The following is a 21411-nucleotide window of genomic DNA, read 5'->3' as shown; positions in this document are numbered from 1 at the left end:
CCAGATCTTCTGCCCACGTGCCCGGTGCGATTCAAGAGGATAGCCTTCCCACAGCCCCCTCCACAGACCCACATCCTCTCCAGGACCACCAACAGTGGTGTGGACAGCGGCCCCAACTCCAACACTGGGCCAGCCCTTCAGGACAAGTCCCTGGCTCAGCTGGACTGAGAATGTGCAGGCCCTGAAGCACATGCTGTGCAGAGCCAGCCCCAAGGAGCAGGAGAAACCCCACCCCCAAAGGCCAACCAGGATCTCCTGACCGAAAGACAGCAGGCAGCCCAATAATGGGATCAGAGAGCCTTGGGGTCCTGAGGGGTCACAAGGCCTCCAAGAGAAGGAGAGAGATACACTAGGCCCATGCTAATTGAAAGACAACTGGAGGAGCTATGTTGATTCCAGACAGAGAAAACTTCAGGGCAAGGAGAGTCGTCAGGGGTAAGGAAGGATATTACTTAATGATAAAGTGGTCAGTTCCCCCAAGAAGATGATGCAATTCTTAATAATAGGGTCTCTAACAGGAGAGTGTCCGAATATGTCAGGCAAAACCTGAAAGAAGAGCAAGGAGGTATAGACAAATGCATGGCTATAGTTGGAGACTTCAGCCTCCCTCAATCGGTCGTCGACAGATCCGGCAGGTAGAAAATCAAAGAGGATAAGGTTGAACTGGCAGCACCACCACAGGTTTATAGATCACCTCATTCGACAAGGAAGAAACATGTTCTTCTCTAGCTCATGTGAAATACTCACCACGATCTGCACACTTTGGCCCATAAAACACACTTCAACAGATAGAAAGCAATAGAAATCATACAAAGCATGCTCTCAGGACAATGAAACTCAACAAGAAATCTCTAGGAGAAAGGTAGCTGGAAACAACCAAATTTGCAAATGAAACATAACCCTTCATTACAACAGATGCAACAAAATATCTCGGGAGATATTGAATATTTGTAATACATGACAATGAAAATACAAGTGTGTCAATAGAGTCAGGCCCAGTGGTGCTCCTGTAATCCCAGCCACTTGAGTGGCTGAGGCAGGAAGACTACAAGTTCAGGACAGCCTTAGCAATTTAGGGAGAAGTTGCCTCAAAATAAAAAGTGAAAAAAGGGTTCAGGATGTAGCCCAGTGGTAAAGTGCTCCGGGTTCAATCTCTAATGACGTTAAGTACATAAGTAAATAAACAGCAATAGAACCAAGCCAATGCTCACAGGTGCATTCACAGCAATGAGTGCACACGTCAACAATGAAAAAATCCCAAAGTATCATCTAAGCTTCCATTCAAGAACTCTAAGCAGAAGAGCAGATTTAATCCCAGGAGTGGGGAGCAAGGGGAGGAAAGGGTGGAGGAGGAAGACAGGAAGGAAGGGGAGGAAGAGCAGGGCAGGAGGAGGAGGAGGAGGAGGAGGAGGAGGGGAGGGGGAGGCCCAGGAGGAGGAGGAGGAGAGGGAAGAGGAGGAGGAGGGGGAGCAAGGGGAGGAAAGGGAGGAGGAGGAAGACAGGAAGGAAGGGGAGGAGGAGGAGGGCAGGAGGAGGAGGAGGACGAGGAGGAGGAGGAGAGGGGGAGGTTCAGGAGGAGGAGGATGGGAGGGAAGAGGAGGAGGAGGGGGAGCAAGGGGAGGAAACGGAGGAGGAGGAAGACAGGTAGGAAGGGGAGGAGGAGGAGGGCAGGAGGAGGAGGAGGGGTTGGAGGGGAGGGGGAGGCCCAGGAGGAGGAGGATGAGAAGGAAGAGGAGGAGGGAAGCAAGAGAAGGAAAGGGTGGAGGAGGAAAACAGGAAGGAAGGGGAGGAAGAGTAGGGCAGGAGGAGGAGGAGGGGGAGCAAGGGGAGGGAAGGGAGGAGGAGGAAGACGGTAATTAAGGGGAGGAGGAGCAGGGGCACGGGGAGGAGGATGGGGGAAGAGGAGGAGCAGGGAGAGCAAGGGGAGGAAAGGGAGGAGGTGGAAGTGGGGAAAGAAGGGGAGGAGGAGCAGGGCAGGAGCAGGAGGAGGGGGAGGAGGAGGGGAGGGGCAGGAGGAGGAGGAGGATGGGGGAAGAGGAGTAGGAGGGGGAGCAAGTTGAGGAAAGGGAGGAGGAGGAAAAGGGGAAAGAAGGGGAGGAGGAGCAGGGGCTGGGGAGCGAGGAGGAGCAGGGGCAGGAGGAGGAGGAAGAGCAGAGCAGGGCAGGCAGAGGAGCAGGGCAGAGGAGCAGGGGCAGGAGGAGGAGGAAGAGCTGGTGGAGGAGGGCGAGGAGGAGGACCAGGGAAAAGAGGAGTATGAGGAAGAGGAGGGGAGTAGGAGGGCAGGAGGAGTAAGGGTAGCTGGAGGAGGGCCAGGGGAGCTGGGGCAAGAGGAGGAAGAGAAGGGGGAGGAGTTGGAGAAACAGCAGGGCAGGAGGAGGAAGAGGAGCTGGAGGAGGGCCAGGGGAGCTGGGGCAAGAGGAGGAGGAGAAGGGGGAGGAGGAGGAGGAGGAGCAGGGGCAGGAGGAGCAGGGCAGGAGGAGCAGGGCAGGAGAGATGCCCTGCAGAGTGGAGCCAATTATGCACTGCGGTGTGCGTGCGGCTGACCTTCAGAGGCAGGACAGAGGACACAGAAAGGGGAGAAGCCTACTCCGTTCTGTTGTCCTGGCGTCTCCCTCCGAGCTCTTCCTGAGGCCCTTTCAAGAGAATTAAGGCTTGGCCAGTGCGCTGGAGTGGGCAGCACTTGGACTGGCTGCGACCCACACAGGCTTGTGCAGGCGAAGAGCGGGTGAAAACAGGCGGGGTCCACAGACAGGACGCAGCTTGGCTTGTCCCGGGCTCCTTCTACGCGGCCCGAGGCGGTGCGGGGGGGGGGGGCTGGGCTGCAGAGCCCCAGGGGATCCAAACTCTGCGCAGAAGGCAGGGCGCCCGTCGGGGGGCGAAAGCAGGAGGGTTAGAAGGGAGTCCCCCTCGCCGCGCTCCTGGGCCACCCTGAACTTTGCCCAGACGCCGCGGACTGACTTTGATCGGGGCCACCAGGCACAGGGGCGGCTGTCCGGCCGGCGGCGGCCCCGCGAAGAACCCGCGGCGCGAGTGGATCTGGGCTCCGCGCCTCCCGCGCGGCGTGCGCACCGGGTGGCGTGGCGCTGCCGTCGGGCGTCCCCTTCCCGGTCCCCTTCTGCAGGGAGAAGGGGCCCAGTGACCTGTGCAGGAAGTGAATCCGTGCGTAGGAGCCTCCAGATCCGAGGAAGAAGTGTGGAGCGGGTTTTCAGAGCACAGAGGGAGCGGAGGACAGGCAAACCGACACTGGGTAGCCGCCCTGTGCCTGCCGAGATCCCTTCCTGTGTGGCAATTGGGAAATGACCCTGAGGTCGTGGTCTTTGTGGTCTTTCCTGACCCGGGTCGCTGGAGACCAGGGGAGGGAAGGCGAAAGCGGGGCTCCCAGCTGCGCTAAGAAAAGGCGTGCATTGGCCGGGAATCGAACCCGGGTCTCCCGCGTGGGAGGCGAGAATTCTACCATTGAACCACCAATGCTTGTGGACACAAGTCTTGCTCCATACTGGTGACGCGGAAAGCAGTAATATACAGACGTCACTATGAAGAAAACCATCTGGCTTCAAGAAGCCCAAGTCTGCAGCGGGCTCTGGACAACCAGGTGGAGACCCGCTACAGGAAAACACCAGAAATTCACCCGTTTTCGGTCCCTGGTCTTTATCTGCCGCGAACCTACGGAAAGGTCATTTCCTCGCTTGTTAATCTATATAGACCCTGCCCTGCCATGGGTGGCGGCTGCTAGGGGCTGACGAGTGGCGGGAACACGAGGGTACGGGAATAATGCCACACACAGGCTCCACTGAGCTGATTCACGCAGGCTTTCTTTTTCCAGAAGCAATCTCCCTGCAGCCCTGCCTGACTTTCATGGCCAGGAGATGTCAAATTTCTCAGCGAACTACCTGCCATACCTGCAGGAGAAATGCAGGCCGGAAGTAAAGTCCATAAGAGCAGCACAAGTTACCCTGGAGGGGGAGGCTTTTCTGACCCTTTCAACAGGCGAGGCTCAGAACTCTCGGAGTAAAGGATAATTCCCTCTAATCTAAAAATCTGTAAAAATTGATGGCCACGGGTCCATTTAGAAACTGTCAGCATGGGCCAAAGTGACCTAGAGTTGTCATGGCAGAGGGGACGTGCCAGTCTGATGTCATTCTACTGTCAGTCACAAGTGAAGAGGTGGACCTGAGCGCGACTCTCAGGATCCACAATAAACCTGGAATGCAGGAGAGGCACTCTGTCCCTCTCCTCTCTGAGGGGACCCACACCCTCTCTCGCCTGACAGTATTCCCTTTCTCTTTTCCTTTCCCTTCCATAAACTCACGGGTGGTTTGAAGGGGTCTTCACAGGGCCTCGATTCCCACCAGGCCCCAACCCTGTAACACTGCCTCCCAAGCCCATCCTCCCGACCTTGAGACCCAATGTCAGGTGTTTTCCCAAAGACCTTCAGAACCCAGCTGCACTCTTGGGTATGTCCCTGGGTTATTCTGCATCTGAATGGTAATGGAGCTCTCTCCTCTCTCCTCCTTTCTGCATCCCTGGAAAGGACCAAGGATTGAGTCTGGCTTTGAGATTCTCATGTCCTACAGAGACTTACACAGGAGCCAATAAAGGACAGTTCCCAGGAATTCTGCCCTCCCCCACACCCTCTTTGGCCACCCAAGAGGCTGGTTCAGGGAGGAACAGTGGATGCTGGAGCCATAGGATGTTGTTCCTCTTTCTACCAGCCATTTGCTTTTGTCCACTTGTGCTTACAAGCACCCTGGTACAGAATAGCACCGTCTTATCTTTTTCTGTCTGATTAACTTCTATAGCTGGAATTTGCTTTTATATTCAAAAAGAGTGAACTAGGTCTATTCTGATGGGCAGGTGTTGTGTTGGAGACTCGTGGTCCAGTTAGACCCATTTCTACCACCTTATCGTGTGGTTCCTGTTTTTTTTTTTTAAATGTAAAATTTCTTTGCATGTCCTTAAATCTCTCTCCGCCTTTTATAACTAGACTGTTCTGCTTCAAATGACTTTATGTTTTTCTATATCGATTCTAAATTCCATATCCCTGATCAGTTAAGATATTTCTTGGATCTTGGGTGCAAAGGACAAAGGCAATCTTCCCTAGTTCAGGACACATAACAGTGGCTTCTCTGAGCAAGGCCCTCTTTGTCTTCTATTATCTCCTGAGTGTATCCTACTCCTAGTAGCAAATGTATTTATGCTTTACTTGGGACAAAGGTATCATTCTAATGTAAGATGTTAAAGGCTAGGGGAAGCCGGGTGTAAAGTGTATAGAAATTCTGTGCACTGTCTACTCTATCTTTCATAAATCTAAATGAGTCTAATAGTAAAAGGTTATGAAAAAAAGAGGGGAAACAAGGTGGGTGTGGGGACCCAGGCCTGAAATCCAGCAACACTAGAAGCTGAGGCAGGAGGATGGCAAGTTTGAGCCCTGCCTCTGCAACTCAGTAGTGCCCTAAGAAACTTAGTGTGACCCTATCTCAAAATTTAAAACATAAAAAGGGCTGGGGATGAGGCTCAGTGGTAAAGCACCCTGGGTTCAATCCCTGATAACAAAAAAGAAAAAGAAAAGGAAGGTGGAAAGACACTGATCAGCATCTCTCCAACAACATTTCTACATGACCAAAAGAAATAAGAAAGGAACTCAATATCATTGCTCATTCAGGAAAATAACAATAATATACCCTTACACACCCACCCGAATGGGTCACTTTTAAGAGATAGTTAAAAACAGGAGCTTACAAGAATTTGTATCTTCTCTCCCAATGGGAAAAGAAAAACTCAAGTATCCTTATTTGCTGAGGACATGATTCTATGCATAGAAGACCCAAAGAACTCTACCAGAAGACTTCTAGGACTCATAAATGAATTCAGCAAAGGAGCAGGATATAAAATCAATCAATTGCAGTCTTATACATAAATGATGAATCAATTGAAAGAGGCACTAGGAAAACTATCTTCAAAAAATAGAGAGAGATTCCCAAGTATATGCATATACATATACATTAGACCTCTACAATGAAAGCTACAGGACAATAAGAAAATAATTGAAGAACACCTTAGAAGATGGAAAGTTCTCCCATGTTCTTGGACATGCAGAATTAATATTGTCAAAATGACCATATTACCAAAATACATACAAGAGAGGTCTTTCACCTCTCTTGAGATTCCCTCCTGCTCCGCTCAGAATGGCAATTATCATGAATACAAGTAACAACAAATGTTGGTGAGGATGTGGGGGGGAAGGTACATTCATATTTTGCTGGCAGCACTGCAATTTGGTGCAACCATTCTGGAAAGCAGTATGGAGATTCCTCAGAACACTTGGAATGGAAACACCATTTGACCCAGTTATCCTACTCCTTGGTATACATCCAAAGGACTTAAAATCAGCATACTACAGGGACAGAGGCACATCAATTTGACAGCAATTCACAACAGCTAATCTATGAAACCAGCCTAATGCGCCCTTTAACAAAGGAATGGGTAAAAAGAAGGTGAAAAAAAAAATATATATATATAGCATTAGACAAAGGGGAATGAGGGGAAGGGAGGAGAATGGGAAGAGGAGAGTACAATGAATAGGACCTAAGTTTCCTTTGCTCACATGTGAATACACTACCAGTGTAACTCCACGTCATGTACGACCTCAATGGTGGGAAGTTATACTCCAGGTATGTGTAATATGCAAAAGACACTCTACCATCATGTTTGTCGAAAAAGAAAACAAAGTATCAAAAATGAAAACATAAAAATAATTAGTATCTTTTCTTGTGGTGAGAGAGTAAGACAGTGCAAACATCCTGAAAACGGTTTGCTAGCTTCTCATGAAGTTTAAAATACACCTGCCCCGTGACCCAGCAATTCCATCACTAGGTTTGTACTCAAAAGAAATGAATGCACAAGGCCTCAGGGGACCCCTACGGGCATGTTCATAGCCACCTTCTTCTCCAGGGCTGCAACTAGACATAACCGGTCTCCATCCACTTTACTTTATTCACATTTTGGGACAACACCAAAACACTGATCGTGACAACAAATGGATGCATAGCAGAAACTTTATGCTGCATAAAACAAACAAACAAACAAACAAACAACAAAAAAAACCAAATGCAAACCACTGGCCAAAAAGTATGGTATTTGATCGAGAATTTCAAGAATAAAGCAAAACTAACCCTGGAGATGGAAAACACAGTGGTGATTCCCTTCAGTGAGGTTGTGGGGATGGGCGGAAAACAGACTCCACGGACTTCTTGAGCTCATGGCAATTTTCTGTCACTTGCTCTAGAAGAGGGTTCCTGTTGGACGCGATCCACGGGGCCATGCAGTGAGGATGGGTGCAATTTAATCTGTGAGCTGCACTTCGCTTTTTATTGTCTCCCCACCCCGACACACACACACACACACACACACACACACACACACACACACACACACTTGGTTGGGGAACGTCATTCACTTACTATGGTTATTCGACCTTGTTTCCAAAGCCTCGTTGGAGTGCAAATCTCATCTCGTTTCTTATTTGGTCTAAAACGACCCCACGGATGACTGCAATATGTGAACCAGAAAAAGGAGGTCGACCACAACCACTGCATCAGAGGCAGCACCTCAATGCTCGGGTTCTCTGGTGACCGAGCCCTGGCCAAGGACGGGGCTTCCTTTCTTCCTCCAGACCAGAGAGCTCCGGAGCCACCTGCAAGTTTGGCACTGGATGCGGCGGTGAGGATTGAAAGACAAGGCGGGCCACGTGAGTGCAGGGCCGGCCGTGACTCGGATTCGAAGCGAGGTTGCTGTGGCCACAGCGCAGAGTACTGACCACTGGACGGTCACGGCGCCGCGCGGGCGAGGACGGGCGGCGCCTTCTCGGTCCGGGTGGTGGACGTCCCTATGGTGGACGTCGCTCAGGGGTGCTACTCCGCGGCTCCCTGTTCACAGCAGCAGGTCGTCGCCTGTCTTGCTCGCCACCGTCCGTTTCCCCCTCCTTTGCTCTCCTTCGGCCACAGTGAAACTCAGTTCTGGTCCCTGGGGACCCGGCCCTGACGCAGGCTGCCCTCTCGCTGAAGTCTCCCGCCGGTCGGGCCCCTCCGCCCCTTCGTGCTCCTGGCCGAGGCCTTCGGCCGCCGGGTCGCTGCTCTCGCCCGCGCCCACCCCGCGCCCACCCCAGCCTCCGTGAGCCCCGGGACCTCGAGGGCGCTCGGGTGCACCGGGCCTTCCCGGCTTTCGCCTCCGCGGAGGCCTAGAAACTTGGCCGAGTCGAGGCTTCCTGCAAAGACCTTGGCCTGGGATCAAACGCTCGCGTTTCCGTTCTCAGGGTCCTTTAAAGCACTGACCCTGCGGCCCGTCCCAGGGCGGCGCGCTAGGGGGGGACAGGCCCACTCAGGGCAGGACGAGGAAGAAGCCGCGACCCCGGAGCCCAGCGGGCGTCTCCCGGGCGTCAGCTTTTGAAATCAGCGCCTGGCAGCTCGGGGTGGAGGCCATTCTGCTGCCCTCTGGCCTCGGAATCCGCCGATGGTCAGGTTTCCAACTGGCCGCGCTGATCGGGCGGCTTTTCTGAGCTCTGGGAATTTGCCCCGGATTCTGCAGGAGCCGCGGCGCGTTGCCTGGGGAAAACGGCTTAGTGTGCACTGGGCCCTATACACTCCCAGCAGAGGACACAGCGGGTCTCTGTGGTGCAATCGGTTAGCGCGTTCGGCTGTTAACCGAAAGGTTGGTGGTTCGAGCCCACCCAGGGACGCTTAGCCTCCTTCTTTGACAAACAGCTCTTGCCCGGTCGTCGCTTTAGGCTCCGATCAGCTCTTTAGCAACCGCAGGGCGCTAGGAACCGCACCACCCTGCAGTGTAGGGCCATCTCACCCTTATTCTGCCTTCCTGGACAGGCTGCCACCACTGAGGTCAACTCTGGGATGGTTCTCTTCTTGTTTTTCATCAGCAGCAGAGTGGACAGGTACGCTAGTACCCTAGCCCTAGGAGGGGGTCACCAGTGCCATCCCCAATATGATTGTCCACTTCCTTTAAAAAAAAAAAAAAAAAAAAAAAAAAAAAAAAACAACCTTTCTTTCTTAGTTTTTGCAGTTTTCATTGACCTTTTCCAAATGGTTTTGAAATTGGGTTGGTTCGAGATTTTATGTTGAAAAATAATGCTGCCCATCATTCTTGTACCACTAGGTCATTTCCGTGGTGCAGAGAACTGGCCGTGCAATTGCTACATTGCTAAGAGCCAAGTATATGATGCATGGCATTTTTAGTCTAAAGGTGACGCCAGCTAGCCATTGAGATGATATGATTATGTTAAGATTTGCATTCATATGGATATTGGACTCCTGCTGTTCACCTAGGCCGGCTACCGGACTCCTGGAGAGTTCCCATTGGTTGGGGAAGTACAGTAGGAGGGAGTTCCGGGGGAGGAGCTCTCTCTGCGGGTCCGGGAGGAGGCCGCGTGGGTGGAAAAAATCTTCCCGGGCGCGTACGGGACATTGGTGGCAGTTTCAAAAAATAAACTTTGTTCCTGCTTGAGTGGCTCGTGATTTTGTGCCCAGCCAGACTGCGGCAACTGGCGGCCCGCATGGGGAATGCTGAAGCTTGGAGGTGAGTAAAATTGCTCGCCCCTGAGGGAAGGCAACAAAATGGGTGACCATTTCAAAAAACAATGTGTTCTCGTTTTGATTTATCTTGTTTTTGTTTCAAGCTGCCTATCCCTAGAATTTTCTCAGGCAAACTGGGAAAATTGGTTGGCTCAAGGTTTGAAGTTATTCGGCCCTGAGAAAGAGAAAATTGATACAACTATTCTTTGTTCGGTTTTTGTTTCATTCTGTTTCGGTTTTGTTTTATGCTATCTTATTGGGTTGCGTTACCTTTATAGTAGATTAGAAACTAGTAAAAAACAAACTGAAAGACTGTTAAGTAAATTGTTAGAGGTCCAGACTATGGTAGAAAACATGTTAGGTCAAGCGAAAGAGAAGGTCTCTCAAGCTAGTCAGACAGAGGAAGATTTGAAGAAAGAAAGCTTAGAGGAAAAACAACAATCAGGCGGGGAATTACAACAGGAGGCTGCTACTAACCCCATTCTGTCACCAGAGGGCGTAATTCAACCAACAGCTCCATCTACAGCTGAGTGGCCCTCAACTCCCGTAGTTGATGGAGGGAATCCTGAGGCAGGACCCCAAAGATTAGCATGCCCTGTACTTGAGCAGGCAGGAGGGCAACGAATTCACCGTGCTTTAGATTTCAAAACAGTGAAGCAATTAAAGGAGGCTGTAACAACCTATGGGCCGCAAGCACCCTTCACTGTGAGCATGGTCGAATCCATTACCAACTTAGACATGACGCCAGCAGATTGGGCTAACATGTGTCGATCTGTGCTAAATGGAGGACAATATTTGTTATGGAAGGTTGCCAATGAGGAATTTTGCATGGAGACAGCTAGGCGAAATGCAACAGCCGGTTACCCTCAAAGAAATCTAGAGATGTTATTAGGAAAAGGACCTTATGAGGGTCAACGGCAACAAATTGAATATGATCCTGGCGTATACGCACAAATTGCTGCAGACGCAGTTAGGGCATGGAAAACTTTACAGGGGCATGGAGATTTACAAGGACAATTATCTAAGGTAATACAAGGAGCTAATGAACCTTACGCTGAATTTGTAGATAGGCTTATTCAGACAGCATCTAGAGTATTTGGAGATACAGAACAGGCAATGCCATTTATAAAACAACTGGCTTACGACCAAGCAAATCATTGCTGCAGAGAGGTCATCAGACCATGGAAACATGAAGATTTAAACACATATATTAAATTATGTAGAGACATTAATGAACAAGGGCAAGTCTTAGCAGCAGTACAACAGGCTTTAGATGCCAGGCCAAAAACATGCTATAATTGTGATCAAACAGGACATTTTAAAAGGAGTTGCCCCATAGGAGGAGGGTTTAACAAGGCTAGGTATCAAAGGAATAGAATACCGGGTATTTTCCCACAATGCCGTAGAGGGAAACATTGGGCTAATGAATGCCGTTCTCAAACCACCATAGAGGGTATTCCGTTATCAAAAAACAGACAAGGACCAAGTGTTTACCCACGATATCGTGGAGAAAGACATCAGGCTCCATTGCCAAAAAACGGACTGGAGGGCCCAATGCTCCGGGGCCCCAAACCACAAATATACGGGGCAGTGGAGGAACCCAGCAACACCATCAAGGTAGTGCCCAGGACGCATTATCCATTAAATCCCTCATCAGACAAACTAGAGGGAGCGCAGGGTTGGACATCTGCGCCTCTGCCAGAGCAGTACTAACTCCAGAAATGGGAGTTCAAATCATTCCCACAGGAGTAAAAGGACCTCTTCCCCAAGGAACAGTAGGCTTTTTATTGGGACGCAGTTCTTCAACACTAAAAGGACTTATGATAAGTCCTGGGGTAATTGATCCCGATTATGAAGGTGAAATAAAAATTATAGCTAGTTCTCCAAGAGGTATATCAGTAATTTCACCAGGAGATAGAATAGCACAGTTATTAATAATACCCAGCCTACATGATAAATTTTCCAGTCATACTGTAGAAAGAGGTTCCAGGGGATTAGGCTCCACAGGTGTAGATTGGGCTATGCTGTCTTTAAATCTAGATTCTCGCCCAATGCTAAAACTAAATATTCAAGGACATGACTTTAATGGGCTACTTGATACAGGTGCAGACCTTAGCATAATATCTCGTCAAGAATGGCCAAAACACTGGCCATTACAACAAGCCACTCAAACGCTTCGAGGCCTAGGAGTGGCAACTAATCCCCATAGAAGTGCAATGGTATTAGATTGGAAGGATCCTGAAGGATGTGAAGGAACTATACAGCCCTATGTATTGGATCATCTTCCTATAAATTTATGGGGACGAGATGTCCTAGATCAATTAGGTTTGACATTAACAAATAACATCAATCCTAAAGCGCCCACTACTAGGGCTAGACAAGGCTTTAGGAAAGAAGAAAGATTAAGAGAACAAGAACAAGGTATGACAGCACCAATTCAAATAGATCAAAAAACAAATAGACATGGATTGGGTTTTCAGAAAGGGCCACTGAGACAATCAAAATTACTTGGAAATCAGAAAGACCAGTGTGGGTTCCTCAGTGGCCCCTGACTAAAGAAAAGATACAAATAGACCATGACCTGGTCAAACAACAATTAGCGGAGGGACATATACAACCTTCCGTATCTCCCCATAATACTCCCATTTTTGTCATTAAAAAGAAATCTGGTAAATGGAGATTATTACAAGATTTAAGAGCCATTAATAATGAGATGGTTATTATGGGACCTGCTCAATCAGGGATTCCCCAATTGTCTGCTTTACCAAAAACCTGGTATGTTTTAGCTATAGATATTAAAGATTGTTTTTTTTCAATTCCAATTCATCCCGAGGATAGTCCACATTTTGCATTTACTATCCCTGCACTAAATCATGAAGGTCCTGATCAGAGATATGAATGGAAAGTACTCCCTCAAGGGATGGCTAATAGTCCAACTATGTGTCAAATTTATGTTAACAAAGCAATCCAGCCACTTAGAAATCAAAATCCTAAACTACAAATATTTCACTATATGGATGATGTGTTATTGGCACATAAAAATAAAAACACATTGCTAGAATGTTATGCCACACTTACAAATTTATTAAAAAATTATAATCTAGAGATAGCAATAGATAAAGTACAATTAAATCTTCCAATTAATTATTTAGGGGTTTTATTATCCTCAACCATGGTCCGTCCACCCAAAATTCAAATATGAGTAGATCAACTCAAATCACTTAACGACTTTCAAAAGTTATTAGGAGACATAAATTGGATAAGGCCTTATCTAGGCATACCAACAGGAGAGTTGGGACCTTTATTTGATATTCTAAAAGGTCCATCAGATCCAAATTCACCCCGCATGTTGACGCCTGAAGCAAGAAAGGCATTAAAAATCATTGAAACATATATGGAAAATATGCATTTGGATAGAATTGATATAAGTTTGCCTTTATTATTTATTGTACTGCCAACAAAAAATATACCTACAGGAGTATTCTGGCAAGAAGGTCCATTATTGTGGATACATTTATCTTATTCTCCTAATACTATTCTTACTAGGTATCCTGAGGCTGTAGGACAATTAATACTCAAAGGAATAAAAGCAGCCAAGGGAGTGTTTGGGATTTCTCCCAATAAAATTATTACTCCATATACTATAGATCAAATTGATGAGTTAGCTAATGAGTTAAATACTTGGGCAATAATCATGTGTAAATCTAATGTTTCATTTGATAATCACTTACCGTCTAATCCTTTGTTGTCTTTTTGGTCTAAACATCCTGTAGTTTTTCCAAAGATGACAAAAAAAAAAAAACCCTATCATGAATGCTCCAAATATATTCACTGATGGGTCAAATAATGGTACAGCAGCAGTAGTTACCCCTGATCAAACTTTTACATTTTTAGTACCCAAACAATCAGCTCAAAAGGTAGAGCTTAATGCAGTATTACAAGCTTTTATGATGTTTAAAAATTCTGTATTTAATTTATTTTCTGATAGTCAGTATGTAGTTAATGCTATAGTATCCCTTGAAGATGCTGGTAGGATTTCCCCTTCTTCTACTGTTTTCTCTTTGTTTTCTACTATACAAAGTCTAATCTGGGACAGAAAAGATCCATTCTTTATAGGACATATCAGGGCACATACAGGATTGCCTGGAGCCCTTAGTTTGGCAATGAGTTAGCAGATAAAACTACACATGACATACATATTTTCTCCACAATAGAAGAAGCTATAAATTTTCATAAAAGATTCCATGTCAATGCTAATACTTTACAAAAGCGTTTTAAAATAACTAAAGAACAAGCCCGACATATAATAAAACAATGTCAAAATTGTGTGACATTTTTACCACAAATTAATCTTGGAATCAATCCTAGAGGACTGATACCTAACCATATTTGGCAGATGGACGTCACACACTTGCCAGAATTTGGAAAATTAAAATATTTACATGTTACTGTTGATACTTCTTCCGGATTTCTGATGGGCTCCCTTCATGCTGGAGAAAAAACTAAAGATGTTATAGCTCATTGCTTACAAAATTTTGCCACTGTGGGCGTTACAAAACAGTTAAAAACCGATAATGGTCCTGGTTATACGTCCACCTCTTTTAAACAATTTTGCTCATCATTTGGCATTACTCACATAACAGGAATTCCATACAATCCACAAGGACAAGGCATAGTTGAAAGAGCTCATCAAACTATTAAAATGTACTTATTGAAACAAAAGGAGGGAATTGGAAAGGGGTATATATCCCCCAAAGATAAACTTAAAATAACCCTTTTTACTCTAAACTTTTTAAATTTGGATTCATCAGGGCTTAGTGCTGCGGAAAGACATTTGTATCCAAAAAATGTACATAAGCCTAAGGTACTTTGGAAAGATATTCTAACAGGACAATGGAAAGGTCCTGACCCAGTGATAGTCTGGAGTCGGGGCTCTGTTTGTGTTTTTCCACAGGAAGAACAGCAGCCGATTTGGATTCCAGAAAGACTAACTAAAACAGCTCCTACAGACCAAAAGGAAGATGATTCCACTCAAATCCATAACAGCTGATATCCAGATCTCCAGCTTGGCTATTCTTACATCTGTGACAGTGATTAACCAGGATGTTTTTTTCAATATCTAATTTATTATTGCTTTTTCCCACATCATAAAGTTCTATTTTATTTTTGAGCTCATACAGACCTAGGTTAATGTTTTTTCTGGTCAGTTTTATATTTTGACTGTGGAGTTTTTGAACATTGCAATGGAGATTTCACCTAGGTAAAGCTACAAGGCCTTTACTATTGTCTTATGTGTTATATGTTACGTGTGCACACTTCTGTTTTGTGTTGTATGTCTGTATGTGCGTATGTCCATGTATCACATATGAGGGGCGCTCATGCACATGGATCCAAAAAATTTTTGTTTATTATTATTCACGTGATTTTAATAGTTTAATTTAATTTGGGTAAACCGCTGTTGAGGATTGTTTTAATATATGAACAAATAGAAGGTTAACAGATCTGTTTGTTTACTTTCACCTTTCCTTTTCATTATATTTAATAATTCTGTTCAGGATAATGTAAATTGTTCTAAATATTGTTCTCTTAGTACCTGTTGAAATGTTACATATTTTTTTTTAGCATCATTGTCAAAATTCCTATTTTCATCCCAGTGCCGGTGAAGACAAAGATAAAACCAAACTACAACTTCTTCGAGAGTTATCACAACAAACCGTGTAAACTGATACATCAATGATTTATAACTCAACAAGTAATGCTCAATCAATGAGTCGATTTATTTTGGAAGGATATGGACATATTGATAGATTCCTCTGCTTTGAACTGCTTACAGAACTTGCCTGGACTATGTATCACTTGTATGCTTTATTTTGGGAGGATATGGACATATTGATAGATTCCTCTGCTTTGAACTGCTTACAGAATTTGCCTGGACTATGTATCACTTGTATGCTTTGTGATCTATTTGTTGATGCAGCGAATTATGGTAGTGCTAGCGTATCTTTGCTGATGTGTCACCAGTGATGTAATTTTTCCTAGGAGCCGTTAATTGACTTGGTGTCATGACATTTCTGTATCCTCCTCCCTTCTACTAGTGATGGTCTAATTTTGGGGGCCAACAGAGGTGAGGTAAAGAACCTCACCCCCCCACCGACACCAAGGGCCAAATTTGGGGGCCAACAGAGGTGAGGCAAAGAACCTCACCCCCCCACTGGTACATAGGCCTATCCACAAGTATGGCTATATGCTGGACCGGTAGTCAGTGACGGGTATGATCTAATTGCAGTGGTATCAACCTAAGACAGGAGGCTGACGCCTAAAAGTCAGTTTTCCGATGACGGGTAAGAACCATATGTTGAATTGGACAAACCTAACAGGCACGGTCCCTAGCCAGATTGCTTGTTACTTAAACAGAAGGGGGGAGATGCTAAGAGCCAAGTATGTGATGCATGGCATTTTTAGTCTAAAGGTGACGCCAGCTAGCCATTGAGATGATATGATTATGTTAAGATTTGCATTCATATGGATATTGGACTCCTGCTGTTCACCTAGGCTGGCTACAGGACTCCTGGAGAGTTCCCATTGGTTGGGGAAGTACAGTAGGAGGGAGTTCCGGGGGAGGAGCTCTCTCTGCGGGTCCGGGAGGAGGCCGCGTGGGTGGAAAAAATCTTCCCGGGCGCGTACGGGACATTGGTGGCAGTTTCAAAAAATAAACTTTGTTCCTGCTTGAGTGGCTCGTGATTTTGTGCCCAGCCAGACTGCGGCACTACATCACAGTGTTTACCTGATACTTCTAACTTTTGTATATTTTACAAATTTATCTCCCCCACGAATGATGACAAATCATATTCCACGTTACTTCCAACTCTATAAATCGCCCTTTCTTTGTGAACTTGCCAGGGTGGCAGACTTTCTCTTCTTCTACCTATCCATGATTTTCAGTAGGGGCAGTGCTAAGGCCTGGGGGGAGGGCCACATCAGCAGGCCCCAGTGGACATCACACACAGATATACTGTTGCATGTTTTGCACAGCTTAACTTCCAAGATATTTTAGAGTCCTCCAGTAACCATGATCGTTTCTTGGTAGTGACCTAATCACTCAGATCATGAGAAGACTGGCCTCTGTTACGGGGTTCTACCAAGCCACCTGTGCAAAGGGAGGGTGTCAGCTCTTCCGTGTGGTGACAAAACACTTCAGAAAATCTGCTTAGAGGACAGAAGATTTATTGTGCTTCACGGTTTCACAGATTTCAGCCCATAGTTGCTTGGTCCCGTGATTGTGGTCTTGTGGTGAGGCAGAACATCATGGTGGGGAGCGTGTGGCAGAGCAGAGCTATTCACCTCATGATGGCCAGCACGGAGCGTGTGAGGGGCTGGAGAGAGACAGAGAAAGAGAGGAAGGGTCCAGGAAGAAAACATACCCACCCAGGGCATGTTCCCAGTGACCTACCTCCTTCAACTAGGCCTCACTTCCTATAGTTTCAATGGGTTCCCAATAATCCTTCAGTTCCAACCCCAACAATGAATTAATCCATCGAGGAGATCGGAGCCCTGTGATCCAGTCATTTCTCAGGAGCCCCACCACTGGACTTTGGTGCCCTGGGGACCAGGCTTTCAAGACATGAGCCTGGGGGACATCCCAGATCCAAACTACAGCAAGGAGGAAATCTGGGTGCTTCCTGTCAGGTTTTTCCCTTTCTCACGGTCCTGTTTTCTTATCAAATCTTGGTTGGACTTTTCTAGTATGAAGGAATACCAACAAATGCCAGTCCTCCCTCCAGTGCCAATGGGGAATTAGCATTCTGAAGAATGGGGAATTAGCATTCTTGCGGGAAACAGCAGTGGCCACGTCCTTAAAAAGCAGCCTGTCTGAGGCCCAGGATTGGAGCCAGTGGCACCCTGCCCCCAGCAGGCACCTTGGGCAGACCTGAGCCCTGAGACTCTCAGGTGGCTTTGCACAGTTCTCCTCAGTGCTTACATATGAAACGTGGCTTTTCTCTTCCTCTCCTTCTGCCATCAGTATTTTGTTGCATCAGTGGCGTCACTGTGGGTTTCTGGCTTTGGTGTCATGAAGTGAACTTTGGGGATGATCTCTGTCGGGCTGTGGTTGACAGGGACCCATTCTGTGTTTGGTGGTACATGACCTCTAATCTATGCCATTAGTCTGTTTTGATTGCCTACTGTCCTGATATTTGAGGTTGAGAGATTTTTCAACTTTCCCTTCCAATATTTGGAATATATATAAACACACACACACACACACACACACACACACACACACACACACATCTGCAACGTTGTCCATACCTGCCAAACTTGGGTACAGTTCCTATGGTGAGGATGATCCAATATGCAATGGTCCTCCTGTTCCATACAAACTCTTAGCCCTCATAAATTGCTGTAGCTAATGGGGGTCTTAGTGCTGGAAGAAAATGGAATATCTAACACCTAGGGAAGGGGCGGCTCTCTTGGATTGGTGTGAGCATTTTGGTAGCATCCTTTGGGGATATATGTGTTTACATTTCAAGGGAAATAAATCCAAACAAAATTTCTGGGTTGTGTTTAGGGCAGTGGTGTCTTTAATTTTCTGAGAAACTTCCATATATGAGAAAATGAGTTGTGCTACATCACAGTCCAAATGATACCACGCAGCAATAGTGTACCCAGGTAGAAGGCGAAGGGGGACAACCACTGTCAAAATCAGTTTTTCTATATTTCACTTCTATACCTTGTCCACAACCTTAATGTCATCTATTACAGTGGTTGTGGTCACACCGAGTGTCACTACCAGCCTATCCAGATGGGACACAGAACCGTGGCCCAGCCAAGTGTCTGAGCCAAGTGACTCAGAAGTGCCAGGCAGGAAGAGATGCCCATGGGATGACAAGGGCCAAGTGATGACTCCTTCTCCTGTCCTACCTGTGCCTCTCTTGGCAGAAACTGTGTCACTGAAGCTATTGTTTGCACTTCCTTGCCAAAGGGCAACAAAGCTGGGCATTAGCTGAAGCTGAGAAGACATATTTCATTGAGTGATTACTGACAGCATAGGACAGAGCTGAGCTCCCCTCAGATTAGTGCAGGGGTGACTAGTGGTAGTGGGGGACTCGTTCCCGCTTTCCCCTGACATTTACGGTACCAAGAAGCAGCTGTTGTCTTTAGCTCGTCCTCTCTTTTGTTTACTTCGTGGCGTCTTGGGTGTCGTCTTTGTGTTTCCTTGTTTCAACCTTTCTTCTACACTCCTGCTCTCCCTCGGGTCCAGTGTTCTGGCCTTACCGTAGGTGACCTTGGTTTTTCCGCTGTGCTCACTGTCCCGGTGGGATTTAAGAATACCTGCTTGTCACCTTAGGCTGACGCTTATGTGGACAATGGGGAGGGGTGCAAGCGTCGGATCAAGATATTCCAACAACAGAATCCGTCAACACCCCAGTGGAAGAAGTGTCAGAGAAGGAGTTTAGAATGTGCATAGTTAAACGACAAAACAAAGGATGGTACAAGGAGTGAAATCAGAGAAAATACAGGAAGTGAACATCACTTCAATAAATAGAGATTCTAGGAAAATAGAAACAAGCAGAAATCCTTGAAATGAAGAAATCAATAAACCAAATTAGAAATTCAATGGAAAGCTTTGCCAACAGACTAGATCACTTGGAAGACAGAGTTTCAGGCAATGAAGGCGAAATATATGATCTTGCCAAGCATGTTGATGCACACCTGTGATCCCAGCAGCTTGGGAGGCTGATGCAGGAGGATTAAGAGTTCAAAAGCAGCCTCAGTGACTTAGTGAGGCCCTAGGAGACTCAGCGAGACTGTCTCAACATAACATGTAAACTAAAAAGGGCTAAGGATGTGGTCAGTGCTTAGGCACCCCTGGGTTCAATCTCTGGTACAAGAAAAAGAAATTATGCATATATATTTTTATATATTTAAAATATTTTTTACTTGTTGATGGACCTTTATTTATTTGTATGTGGTACTGAGAATTGAACCCAGTGCCTCACACATGCTAGGCAATTGCTCTTCCACTGAGCTACAACCCCACCCTATGCATATATATTTTTTATAAAAAATATGGTTTATATGTGTGTGTGTGTGTATATATATATATATATATATATATATATATATATATATATATATTTGTTTTCAAGATATATATATATATGATATATATGATATATATCTATGCATATATATATATATATATATATATATATATATCTTGAAAACAAAGTTGACCGTGGAGAAATGATTGTAAGAGACCATTGACAGAATGGCTTAAAAATATGGAATAAGGGCTGAGATTGTAACTCAGTGGTAAAGCACTTGCCTAGCATGTGTGAGGCACTGGGTCCAATTCTTAGCACCAAACATAAATAAATAAAATTAAGGTCGAACAACAACTAAAAAACTATTTTAAAAGAAATATGGAATAAACTGAAAAAACGCAATTTAATATTTATTTGGATAGATGAAGTCTCAGAGATACAAAGAAAAGGAGTGCACAATCTTTTCAATGAAATAATATCAGGAAATTTCCTAAAACTAAGAATAAAATGGAAAGTCAAATACAGGAGGCTTACAGGACCTCAAATATACAAAATAACAATAGATCCACACCAAGCCACATTATTATGAAAATGCCTAACATACAGAACAAGGATAGAATTTCTAAAGACTTCTAGAGAGTCACAACAGGTAATATTTAAAGGAAAACCCAAGGGCTAGGGATGTTGCTCAAGCCGTAGCGCTCTTGCCTGGAATGTGTGTGGCCCAGGTTCGATCCTCAGCCCACATACAAACAAAGATGTTGTGTCTGCCAAAAACTAAAAAATAAAATATTAAAAAAAAAAATAAAGGAAAACCCAAGACCCTCAACCCAGACCCTCAAAGCAAGGAGGTCTTAAATACCAATCTCTGAGAGGAAAATGAATTCCAGCCAAGAAAATACCCAGAGAAAATAAGCTTCAGAATTGATGATGAAATAAAAACCTTCCATGGTAAGCAAATGTTAAAGAATTCACAACTAGAAGGCTTGCACTATGAAACACATTCAAGATATTTCATGAAGAAGAAATAAAAATTAAAATTGAAACCAGCAAATAGAGGAATTACACTAAAAGAACAATGTGTCAATGATAAACTAATTCAAATTAAAATAAAATGACAGGGAATAAAAATCATATCTCAATAATAACATTAAAAGTAAATGCCCTAAACTCATCAATCAAACTATGCAGACTGGCAGATTAGATTGAAAAACAAGACCCAAGAATATGCTGTCTCCAAGAGACTCACCTTATAGGCAAAGACATCCTCAGACTGAAGGTAGAAGGATGGGAAAAAAAAACATAGTCACGTGGATCTCATAAACAAGCTGGGTTTTTATCCTCATATCCGATAAAGTGGACTTCAAGCCAAATTAATTAGAAGGGATAAAAAAGGACATTCATAATGCTTAAGGGAATCATCTATCAAGGAGACATAACAATCATGAATACTTATGCCCCAAACAATGGAACATCTACATACAAACATCAAACAAACCCTTCTCAATTTCAAGAAGCAAAGAGACCACAACATAATATTACTGGGTGACTTTAACACACCTCTCTCACCACTAGATAGATCCTCTAAACAAAAACTAAGTAAAGAAGCTGTAGAACTAAAAAATACAATTAATAATTTAGATTTATCAGATACATATAGAATATTTCATCCATCAATGACGGAATACACTTTCTTCTCAGCAGCACAAGGATCCTTCTCTAAAATAGACCATCATAGGCCACAAAGCAATTCTTAGCAAATAAAAAAAAGAGGAAGGGAGGGA

The 21411-nt window shown here is 45.4% G+C and overlaps 2 non-coding genes across 2 annotated transcripts; one reads left to right on the top strand and one right to left on the bottom strand.

Annotated features, from left to right (window-relative positions):
• Positions 1 to 3400: 3400 nt before the first annotated feature.
• Trnag-ccc (transfer RNA glycine (anticodon CCC)) lies at positions 3401 to 3471 on the bottom strand. The gene has a single exon. It is a non-coding gene; the product is annotated as a tRNA-Gly (tRNA).
• A 5189-nt stretch (positions 3472 to 8660) lies between these two features.
• Positions 8661 to 8734, top strand: Trnan-guu (transfer RNA asparagine (anticodon GUU)). Its single transcript has one exon. It is a non-coding gene; the product is annotated as a tRNA-Asn (tRNA).
• Positions 8735 to 21411: the final 12677 nt, after the last annotated feature.

This window comes from Marmota flaviventris, chromosome 10, assembly GCF_047511675.1.
Source record: "Marmota flaviventris isolate mMarFla1 chromosome 10, mMarFla1.hap1, whole genome shotgun sequence".
NCBI lineage: Eukaryota > Metazoa > Chordata > Mammalia > Rodentia > Sciuridae > Marmota > Marmota flaviventris.
The sequence above is the reverse complement of the archived record's forward strand: the minus strand, read 5'-3'. Positions and strand labels throughout refer to the sequence as shown.